Genomic DNA, 12,110 nt, shown 5'->3' with positions numbered 1-12,110 from the left:
CCAATGAATCATCATCATCAATAATCAATCTTCATTAATCAATGAATTTTATATTTTTTGAGTTATTTTTGAATGATTAATTAAATGAATTTAAATAATAATTTAATCAGTTAATTTTGTGAAACTTCGGTATTTTCAGAGTAACAAGAATTTGTTTTGACAATGTGGCATAAATATATTTTGGTTTTGGAAACCAAATAATATCAACACAAATAATTGGGTTTATGTTTTTAATTGAGAGGAAAGAAGAAAATATTAAAGTGAAAATGTCATTTTTGAGTTAGAATTCTTGTAGAGAACTTTTTATAATATATGATATTAGTTATTAAACTACATTTTCACACTCTTTTTATAATTCATATACATCAAATCTTTCGATTACTTGCAAGTATTACAAGAATGAATGGTTTAATACTTAGTATTTAAGTATTTATAGTACTTTATTTAAATAAGTAAACTTCAATTTCCTTTAAAGAAATTAAGCTTCTTGGACATAAAGAAACTATTAAATATAATGATTATTTTCATGAAGGATTCCTTAGCTGTGCTTTTTTATATTCATAAGATATTTATGATATAATATTTGTAGTGTCTTTTTTATTATATACATTAAATGAAACCTAAAATAATCCTAAACAACAACAATAATAATGTCTTTTTATTGGATGAATTAAATGAAATTCCTTCAACTACTTAGAAATGAATGTACTAAAATAATTTTTAGTTGAAATTTGTGTTTGCTATAAAAATGGCTTCTACATCTTGTTTGTAGATTGTGAAACATTTCTTTTACATTAAATATATTATTAAACGAATTCTACAACTAGGAATCAAGAAAATGTTTGGTTTATCTAGATAATCTTCCCTTTAAAAGAGGGAAGTTGATGCATAACAAAGAAAGCCCTCGTCTTCATTTACGGGACAATAATGTATTCGGTGCTGGTTATACAATTATATTTGAATGGCTCACAATGGATTCATAGTGGCACTATTTGTTGCTTTCCAATCAATCAGCTTACCGTATATTTTACGGTAACATTTATTATGTGCATTTACATTTATGCTTCCTTTTCCCACTGTAGGGAACGTTTTATTTAGCCCCTTGAGAGATGGATAATATGGGCACCCTATTGCCACAATATATTGTAAGACATCCCCACGATATAGTTCAGCATTCTGAATCCCGGTCAATATCGTGTAGATATCAAAACAATATTGTTTGGCATTTTGTGCTAATAGGGTTGTTAACAAAACTCACCATAGAGCTGCGTAAGTGACAACAACGACCGACTCTAATCATCTCAATCTCAGTGCTTACATATGTGATATCGAAATCTATCCGTTGAGAGTCTATCTACTCCTGAGGAAAATGGCCACCCTTAAGCCCAAACTGAAGAGAGTGACTATTTAGCTTGATCATCAACATATTTGCCATTCATGTAGCTAGTTTTGAGCTGAATATACTCAGTGGACGACATTGTCCCACATTAACGATGAGTTATTGTGGTGGTCATTGCGGAATGTTTTCTGCAATTTGGATGCTGAAAACATACAAAAGAGTAACAGCTTTTCATGAATATTGCTTGCTTGCCATAGGCATAGAAGAGAGAGAAAATGACTCGAAATGGAAAGGAGAGTAAAACTAAAATAAAAAATAACCCTGGTAATCAGGGAAGAATCATCATATCCATAAAGAAGGTGAGAGCCTGGGGGCGTTCAGAGGTTGGATACTATCTGCAAATTGCATCCATCATCTATAAGGCGATCATATATTTCGATTCACGAATTGTTTAAAATAATGTACAAATCTGGCAAATTATTACTTCTTAAGTAGTAGATGCTCAGTAAGAAAATAATTTCAAATTTTGTATTAGATTTTTAATTAAAATTTTTTTTCAATTGATTATTCGTTTTTAAGTAATTATTCAATTGATTTTAATTAATTATTCAATTTAAAAAAATAAAATCAATATTTTTTTTTCGATAATTTCCTAATATATTTTTTTCAGAAAAAATGTTTTCTCAAAAATTTTTAAATTCATAAAATAATTAAGTTTTTTAGAGATGTAAATTTTATTTCCACTTAATATTCTTTTCCAACTTCAATATTTATTTCAAAATATTTTTTTATTTTATAAAAATATTTTTCAATTGGGAAGTTACTACATTTTTAACCATATGCGTTGAAACGATAATAATATCACCCTTTTGTGTATATGATAAGGTTGCTATAATTAAAGAAATTTAATTTTAAAATAAAATAATTTAAGAAGTATTTAAAATAATTAAATTGTCGAAAACATTTTAAAGACAGACGAGTCAGATCTGAAACGCGGATTTCTACGATGTTTTATAATAGAGGCTTAAATTTTATTTAATTTGTTTTCTTTAATGGGTTGACATTCATATCGTAAATGAAGTTTATAAGAAACTCATAAAGAAATATTGGCAACATAGAAAAAAGACATTAATCATAATAATAAAATTTTTCTACTTCAGAAATTGACAATTAAAAAAACTTTTCCATTATTTTAAAATTTAAATTGAAACGATCAAACTAAAATATAAAAAAGAAAACAAATCTTTAAACTGAATATTTTGAAAATTAATTATAAACTATATAAATAAATTTGAAATAATTTGCGTCTCCTGCACCACATGGAGAAATTTGATTTCTCTTTTTTACTTGTAAACAGTAAATAAACATTTTTTTCTACCTCATATTGTGGTAGAGTGAATTTTTTTCTCTTCTTATAATGTAGAAGAACTTCCCCAGAATCAGAAGTCATTTATGAGTTATTATAATTGTGCAAGTTTTCAGATTCCAAAGTTTCCAGTCTAAGTATATCTCAGTGTTCTTCCACTTTGCTTTGTGGGAAATTAATATTGTATAAGAGTTTATTAATATTATTAATATTGATATAGAGTTTCTGTTTCAGAATCTTAGTACTCTATACAGGTGCATTAAGATTAAGAACTTATCTTAGAAATATGAAATGTGATGAATTGAACTTGTGATAAAAGATGATGTGAACTTAAAGAATTTACGATTTGTTCAAAAATATATCTAAAGTTCTCGATCCATCGAAGTGCTTTTCAAATATAATAAAATGATAAGCCAATTAAAATGGAAATTACGGGATTCATATTATTATAATCGGCATTCATAATTGCATATTTCCCCAATCTTTGCAAAACCCTCCACATTGACAGAAGTAGACTATAACTATTTACACTAGATTGTTATATAAATCTTGTGTAAAAGTCATATATGAAATGTCATTCTTCTAACTGAAATCGTTTATGAGTTATCTTGCCCATACGCGTAATTCGAAAAATATGTTTTCCGATCTGAGAGAAGACTGAAACATGATTTGTCAGAATTTCGAGTTTTAATAATTATAATACTCTCTCTTTGTATACAAGACAGTAAATGCAGATAAAAAAAAAAGGATAACATTAAAGTTTTGTAATTTTCGAACAAAAAACCACAGAAGTGCGAAAAATATTCTTATTGACAATGATTGTCAGATGATAAATTGAGGGCGAAAATTCCTTTTAAGTGCAAGAAAATCCATATCCCTTTCAGAATCTTTTCCGGAATTTGTACCTTCCATTTCAATTAGCCTTCAAATTAATCTTTTGTTGAGTTCTTAGTTCTTATATTGGATGCTGATACTGTATTATTGATACACCTTGATCTGATTTTCGCTATACTTCGAAAAATTGTATAACATCAATTTTATTATATTTCTATACATTTAATTTTCCTGAAAATAAATGTAAAGCAATATTTAAAATAAAACATATGAGAATATTGTTAAAATGGAATAATATATATATATATATATATATATATATATATATATATATATATATATATATATATATACACACACAAACAATGATGTCTTATACAAATAAAACTGAATTCAGAACAGGCCTTAAACATAAATTCAACAAAATAAAAATAATCAATCATTGTTTTTTTAGCTCCTAGATTTTATTTAAACTAGATTATAAAGATACTAAATTATTTTTGAAGTAAGTTTTTTTATAAGTTTTCTATAAGATTTTTAAAAGTCTATTTTTATAAAATGTGTCTTAGGTAAAAAATTAATTGCTGACTACAACAAAAGATGATTTTTTAAAAATTCAGATCAAAAAAGCTCTTCCCCAGGTGAGGTTCGAACTCACAGCCTCGGCATTACTTGCAGGCACTGCCATATAAGTACCGCGAGCTAACCGATTGCGCCACTGGGGACGTTTCGTTGGTAGTTTATAAGATTAAAAGTGGAAATATTCTTTTCCAGTGTGAGAATATTGACTATTGAAGTGATTCGTTAAAGAAAAGAAAATAGAATTTACACAGATTTTCCGAATGTTATCTAAAACGATTCTGTTGGTAAAGCGAATGCTCATGGCGCTGAACAAATTAAATTTAAAACTCTAGATCTAAGTGTTTATTGATTATTTCTAAATCTCAATACGAAGTGTGTCCGGAAGTATTTATAAGTTGCTGACTGCTTTTAGAAAATACTGGATTTAATATAAAATTAAATATGGAATTTATCCATCATTAGTTGTTAAACGTAAATTAAAAATAACAAAAGCATCTTTAATCCAAAAAACAGCAAACTTTTAATAAAAACTGTTGCATTAAATCTTCAGAAATTGATTTAATTTGTCTGTGAATGCACAGGTGCAGGACTGAGGTTCGAACTCGCAACGTTAGGGTTCATAGCCGAGTAACATGACCACTAGACAAAAGTGTACACTCCTCTTCGGAACTTGTTATCTGGCTTGTGATGTTACCACCACACACGTTAATCTACAACATTACTAAGTTTCTTGGAAACTCTTTAAAGTATTTTCCGATTTTGTATATTTGATATTAGAATTAAAAATTCTGAATGGATCCTTTTTGATCGGTTATGGTTATGATTATCATCCGAGCAGTGGTTCCTTTGAAGCCCAGTAATTTGATTGTCTCCCATTATTTTATTTCAATTATTACTGGAAAGGAGAAGTAATTGTTTTGCATTACTCATATTTAAACTTGCTCGAGGCTTCGTTGAATTGAATGGGCCGTCCTTGAGTTTTCATTAATACCAAGAATCTAACTATTATCGGAAGAAAGTTCAGTTAAGAATATGAGCAAATTTAATCCCAAAGTGTATAGAGGGTATTAATGAAAGGTTCATCTAGTAGGAATCTAAGTGTAAATTTGTATTATTTTTAAAATCATAGGTAATATCTCTAAATATTTATTGAATATGAAAGTAAGTCATGTGGTTCTGTAGTATGAAGTTTTCTAAAAAAATCATTGAATAGATGATAGAACAACTAAAAATTTTAAATTTAGATAGTAAATTCCTTGATTGAGCATCCAAGTGGTATATAATTTCATATTATGCATTTGCAAATACATAGAAGTAATAACTGTATCCTGTGTGAGTAGAAAATCTATAAAACTAAAGAAAAATGGCTGATGTACACAATTTGTATCATACTCTGCATGAAAATCCAGGGTAAAAAGAAAATATATAAAGAATGGCTAAAAAAACTTTGTATATATAAAAGATGGCTAGGAAAAATAATAAAAGAAAACTCTTAAATTTGACCAATAAACAATTTTTTTAGGTCTTATATAATTGGTTTGAATGACCCTTCTGAAATTTGCAATTGTGCAAAATCACTCGGAAATAGAATCCTTTACTCATTAAAGATTTTCAAAAGTAGAGGTTATATAATATTATGTTTCATATTTCATTTTTTCCTTATTTATTCCGTTGCATATTGCTTTTAATTCTTATAATCTAGAATAGAGTTTCACGAATTTTGTAGGAGATATTAGAATTAAAAAGTGTATCTATCAACACTAAATTTGAATTCATTTCTTTCGTCAGAATGAACCACTTTTAAATTGTTTTACTTCTCTATATCGGACTAAAAAAATTGTAGATTCCTGAGAGTTAGTAGCTCTCATTAGTTTTAATTAATCTGGCATGTTTTACTTTATGATATAACTTTATTTTTTCTGTATTTGAACTGAATTTTTACTTTTGTTTGCTTATAATTTTGAATGACATCATAATGGCATATATATATATATATATATATATATATATATATATATATATATATATATATATAATTGTGATTTCTTTTTATTCAATAGGTACTTTATTTAATTGTGAAATATTCATTATCGCAGGAGAGATGTAATTGTTTGTGCAATAAAAAAAGTTGCTAACCTGCGTGACTTTGGCGAACAATAGTTAAAAATATTAATATTAATGTCTTTAAAAAGCCTGAAAGTGATTTATTAAGATAGGAAAATTTCACAATCACCTCTGGTGTAGTTTGAAGTAACCATAATGGAATATATCTGCTTAATAATAAAAAGTCTCCAAATGTCTATTGAAATCGTCAAAAAATCCGAAGTGGAGATTCTCACGTATCTCCATATTTCAGACCTCCCTGTGTCCAAAACGCACATTTTTACCGATATGTCTATCGGTCTGGTTGTTTGTGATTATTCAAAACTGCTGGGATTTATACAGCTGAAATTTGATGTTAAGAATAATGACCGTTGAAATGTAATTACGTAAATGATTTAACTCATAAACGCCATGACTTAAAGAAATTCAGTATGCTATCTGATAACTACGAATGCAGTTTTGTGTCAAATTCTAGCTTCAATTGGGCAACACAAAGGGTACCAAAATACGTATTTACGATCAAATTTCAGTAAAAATGCTATATTCACTCCAAAGATCTGTATTCTTAACTATCGTTCACCAATACCATTCAAGAAATTCGCTGTTTTCCCAAGGCTTACCATTTTATATGGAGGAAGGGAATAAGAATTTTATTGGAGAATGATTAGGCGAGAAAGTTTTTGGGAGACCACTGGTTTATTATGTGATCACCGATTTATTATGTGATCTTACAAAATGCATTCATTTTCTTTCTTTCACCTCTCTTAAGTTATAACGAAATAAATGAAGAAAAAAATGCAAGCCTTTAGTAAAGTTGGAAAAAAAAATTCAGATAATTGCACAAACAATATGCAAATCACAACAAAAAAACGTTAAATATGGATTGCAGTTAAAGAAGAATCTCAAGGTAAGAGAAAAGAGTGAAAAGAATAGAGTATATTTTCTTTTTATTATTTTTAAAGAGGCCAAAAAAAGTATACCATAATCTTAGAGATAAATCATAATTAGATTATTATAACACCTGCTAAATATTTCAAACAGCATCTTCCTGACAGCAATAAAAATGAATTCAATTTCTGTTTTTAAAAATTTAGGTTGGGCTGCATCGTATTTTTTCCTAAGAATTTTTTTTACTGAAAGTCACGTCATTTTAATAAAGGCTCATTTTTAATCCGAACTTAAAAATAAAGATTGGAAATTTGAAAAAAAAAGTCCGAAGAAATAAAAAAAATTAAGTTACAAAACAAAATTTTTTGGAAATTTTTTTAAAAAAAGCAACTGTATTTCGATTTTTTTTCATTTTTTAATAAAAGAATACTTGATTGTTTATAAATCTGAAACATTCAAATACAAATTCAGAAAAAAGGAAATATTTCAGAATTTATTCTTTGCGAAAAACATTTATATTGTTAGAAAAATAATCATTTTTCATGTTTTCGCAAAAGAATGAATAGCCATATTACTCTATAAAGACGTGTTGTTAAAGGATTTGATCGTCTCTAGAAATACTTTAAATAAGTCTCTGAAATAATACAATATATCTAGCATTAGCTATATTTTAAATTTTTTAATAAATAAAAACTTAAAAATAAGATGTTTTTTAAAAAATGCTATAAGTAAAAAAAAAAAAAAAACATATGAGTATGAGTAATAAACATCTTACCTCAAACTAAAATTGATTAATCTTATGAAATCTGTAAATTAAGCATTTTAATAATCTTTTTTTTTAATTTTAAGCAGATAATTTTGAAGAACATATTTTTCATTCATTTCTGTTCCATAGCCTTTAATTTAAGGATGCGAGGTACAAACGGAATTCATACATACGCATCTAAATACAGGGTTAGCAAGAAATAAATTACCTTCTTCAAAGGGCTTTAAAATGCGTTCTATTGATCCAAATGAGACAAAATTTGAACTATAGATTATTGAGATAATGCGCTTTCCATTTATTAAATTAAAAAAAAAAAATACAAAAATTCACCGTTAGGTTGTAAAACACATAAAATCCTTTAATATGGTTTATTATTGTTAAATAAAGTAAAATTAAAATTTCTCAATATGTCCTCCTCCCTTTTCAACAATATGTTCTAATCGGAGAACCATATTTTCTATAGATGACCCGAGTGAGTCTGCCGGAATATTAAGACTATTGCGGCGCCGAATGTTGTCCATCCGATCTGGTAGATATGATGGTCTTTAATGGTAGATGTTGTTCTTCAAATTGTCCCACAACCAAAAGTCGTAAGGGGTGATGTCCGGTGAGAGAGGAGGGCATGCTATTGGGAAATGACGGTTGATAACTCGTGCTTCTGTGAAATGCTGTATTAAAAATCGCTTTACACGACGATCAATATGAGGTGGTGCACCATCCTGCATGAAAATGATGTCTTGAAGGCATCCACGCTGTAGAAGGGTTACAAAATCCCTCAGCAATTTATGGTACCGTTGTCCTGTGATGGAACAGATTTGGATTCCATTTGAAGCTATCTCTTTAAAGAAAAACGGTCCAATGATAAAGGTAACTGTAAACCCACACCATGCTGTCTCTTTTTCAGGATGCAAGGGTTGTTCGTGGATAACGTGAGGGTGTTCCTCTGCCCAAATTCGATAGTTGTGGCTGTTCACTTGTTCATTGAGGCAAAAGTGGGCCTAATCACACCACATAATGTTTCATGGCCAAGTTGTGTCAAGTACCATTTGAGCAAGGAAATGAAATACAAAAGTTTTACTGACATCTGAGTCCCCGTCCTGCAGATTTGATTTTGTATGGATAAAAATGTAAAATCTGCCTTACGATTTTTGGTACAGTTGAATACGGCATATCCAGAACACGGGAAACAATTGGCAAACTCACACTATTATGCGGCGACTGACGGCTGGCATCAACGAGCGTGGTCGCAACATTTTCGACGGTAGAAGACGGGATTTTTTTCGCCCTCTACCTGGAAGAATGCCCAGTTTTTTTTCAAATTTCTGCATCATCTTACGTAGGGCACCTGGAGATATTGGACCTCTTCGTACCTGCTTCATACGGCGAAATTCCTTTAGAGCAACGGAGTTTTGTTGGTTCTGGTGGAACAATTTCACCTGTAGCGCTTTTTCTTGCAACGCAGGCAAGAGGAACAGAGAAGAAACTAATGTTTGTTCAGTATCCGCCTTCTTTTCTTCCAAAGAAAAATGGTAATAGACATGCGCTGTAATGCAAATTATGTTTCACATTTTCATTTTATCCAAACAAATGCCATTTGTGTTACAGTGCCATTTATTGGTGAATTTTTGTATTAATTTTTTTAAATTAATAAATGTAAAGCTCATCATCTGAATAATCGGTAGTTCAAATTTTATCTTATTTGGACCAATAGAACGCATTTTAGAGCCCTCTGAAGTAGGTATCTAATTTCTTGCTAACCCTGTATATGTTTATTTATTTTTTTCCCATTTAACTCATATTAAATATTAATTCATTTTGAATTAATTAATATATCTTAATAATTGAAATAATAACGAATTGAATATTAATATTAATAATTGAAATAATAATGAATTGAATATTAATATTAATAATTGAAGTTTTGAATTAATTAATATAAATTAATTCCATTAATATAATATAATATAATTGATTAATATAATTAAAATTCCATTTTGGCGAAGCTCTTCAAGATCCATCTCGATTCACCACATCAACACCTCTACTCTACTGTGGTTATTGGTGTGGCCAAAGCCGTTTTAGACACTTTTGGACAGATCTAATCCTATTGCACTACTGGACAAGATAACAACAACAACAATTGAAATAATTAATTTTAGAGTTATAAATTAATATTAATATACATTTAACATATTAAATATTCATTTATAATTCATATTAATTTATTTATAAATACTAATTTATTTTGCATTTCTCATTTGCAGCCATTTCAAACATTTTTTCCTTGAACAGTTTATCTCCAAAAGTATTATGCTATTAGTAATGGGTAGAGTGGCAATCCTTTCTGTAAAATTGATAATAAATTTGAAATAACAAGCAATAAAAAAATTAATAATTTGTTTCAATACTGTATTAACAATAAATTCAAATTACGTGGCTTAAAAGTATTTTTAAAATTTTCCCATTTCAGATAGTCAAAGAAAAGACGTCTTATTTCTTACTGAATACTGTGTTTAAAATCAGAACTGATTCAGATACAATTAAAAAGAAGGGAAGAAAGAGCTATTTTGTGCTTTAAGAAAATCTTTAATGTACAAAAAAGAAAGAAAAAACAAAAAAAATACCTTGAAAATTTTCAACTAAAGAATTGAAAAAAAAAAAAAAAATTAACGTAAGTATCCTTTTTTTCCTCCCCTTTCGGATTTCCTTTTAGTAATTTTTTCTGTACTCTTTGACTTAAAGCATATAAAAATCTTTAAGTCTTATTCTTTCTGCATTAGTATAATCTTTTGTGGTTAGAATAAATTACCTTAGTAAAAAAATGCTTAAAAGAACTTTGTTCAATCACAGGAAAATCATCAGTTGGGAGATTTTACTTTCCATAAGTTTAGTTTGAACCCTTGAAATCTGAGGTTTCAAAATGTTTTTTATAATTCCAAACGATTTTTATTGTTTTCAAAAGAAAGTACAAAAATATACAACAATATTTTCAATTTATATTGCTCAATTTTCAACTAATTAATGTTAATTTATGTGAGACTATCTATATCATATCTAATTTACATGATACTTTCTTTTATCATGTCGATCTTTGGATAAGAATAACGATTTCAGTATTCTTTTGGTATAGACAATTTTAATAAAATAAAATTCATTCTTGTAAGCCCCTGTTGGTATCAGTGGATCGAAAATCATATTTCTTATATGAGTCGCTTATATATTAAAATAAACCTTATTGAAGGAATATGACAGAGATTAAGACGATTATGTTTTATTTAGAAAATTTTATTTTTACTCTATTTAATTTATAATTCTTTTAGAAACACAGTAATTTTTATCATGAACATTTAATTAACTTTACATTATTGATCAAATGCTCTGTGTTATTAGTAACACTGAACCGAATTTTTAGTGAACACTGCGAGATGTTACTAAACCGGCGTTCACAACAGTCCAACTATTACGCGCAATGGAAGGCCACACTTATCTCAGAAGTATCAAGTGACTCCAACGGGACACGACAAATGGTTGTCTCATCAGGATAACGATTTACAGTTGTCCTATTGTAGTCACGTGTTCTTCCTGAAGTAGGCGTGACCCTCCATTGCGATCAATAGTTTACTTCGTGTGAACGCCGGTTTATTTGCAAAAATTAGATTTATTTATTTTGAAACTTTTTGAGATTTGTGCTCACTTCAGTTTATTTATTTATTTAACTCAATTTTATATACATAAAAAAAAGAAAACCTTTGCATATTCTTCATCAATTTGGAATCAATCATCCTCACAATTGTGTGAGAAAAAAAAAACTTGATTTCCTGACTTTTGAAGCACGGAATTCTTAAAGTTATGACCTCTTCCGTCGCAAAGCATTTTTGTACGAGCGATTCTTCATTAGTTCGAACATCTGATATGCTCACCATGTAATCTGTTCTGACACTTTTGCCATCTGCGATTTGAGTAGTCTTCTTTTTGGTGATCCCAAAGCAGCGTTCACACGAGGCCAACTATTGCGCGCAGTAGAAGGTCACGCCTCCGTAGGAATATCACGTGACCGTAAGGGGGCAATGGCAAATAGTTGTCCCGATAAGACAATAATTTGCCATAATCCCATTGGTGGCATGTGATGTTTTTGAGGTAGGTGTTGCATTCCATAGCGCTCAATAGTTGACCTCGTGTGAACGCTGTTTAAAATATTATCATCATTTTAGGAATATTGAATGCAGATCTAT

General features: G+C 28.8%; 1 non-coding gene across 1 annotated transcript; it reads right to left on the bottom strand.

Annotated features, from left to right (window-relative positions):
• Positions 1-4,172: 4,172 nt before the first annotated feature.
• On the bottom strand, positions 4,173-4,264 carry Trnai-uau (transfer RNA isoleucine (anticodon UAU)). Its single transcript is given in 2 exon segments — positions 4,173-4,208; positions 4,227-4,264. It is a non-coding gene; the product is annotated as a tRNA-Ile (tRNA).
• Positions 4,265-12,110: the final 7,846 nt, after the last annotated feature.

This window comes from Argiope bruennichi, chromosome 5, assembly GCF_947563725.1.
Source record: "Argiope bruennichi chromosome 5, qqArgBrue1.1, whole genome shotgun sequence".
In the NCBI taxonomy this organism is placed as follows: domain Eukaryota; kingdom Metazoa; phylum Arthropoda; class Arachnida; order Araneae; family Araneidae; genus Argiope; species Argiope bruennichi.
Note: the sequence above shows the minus strand (reverse complement) of the source record. Positions and strands in the feature narration are given on the sequence as shown.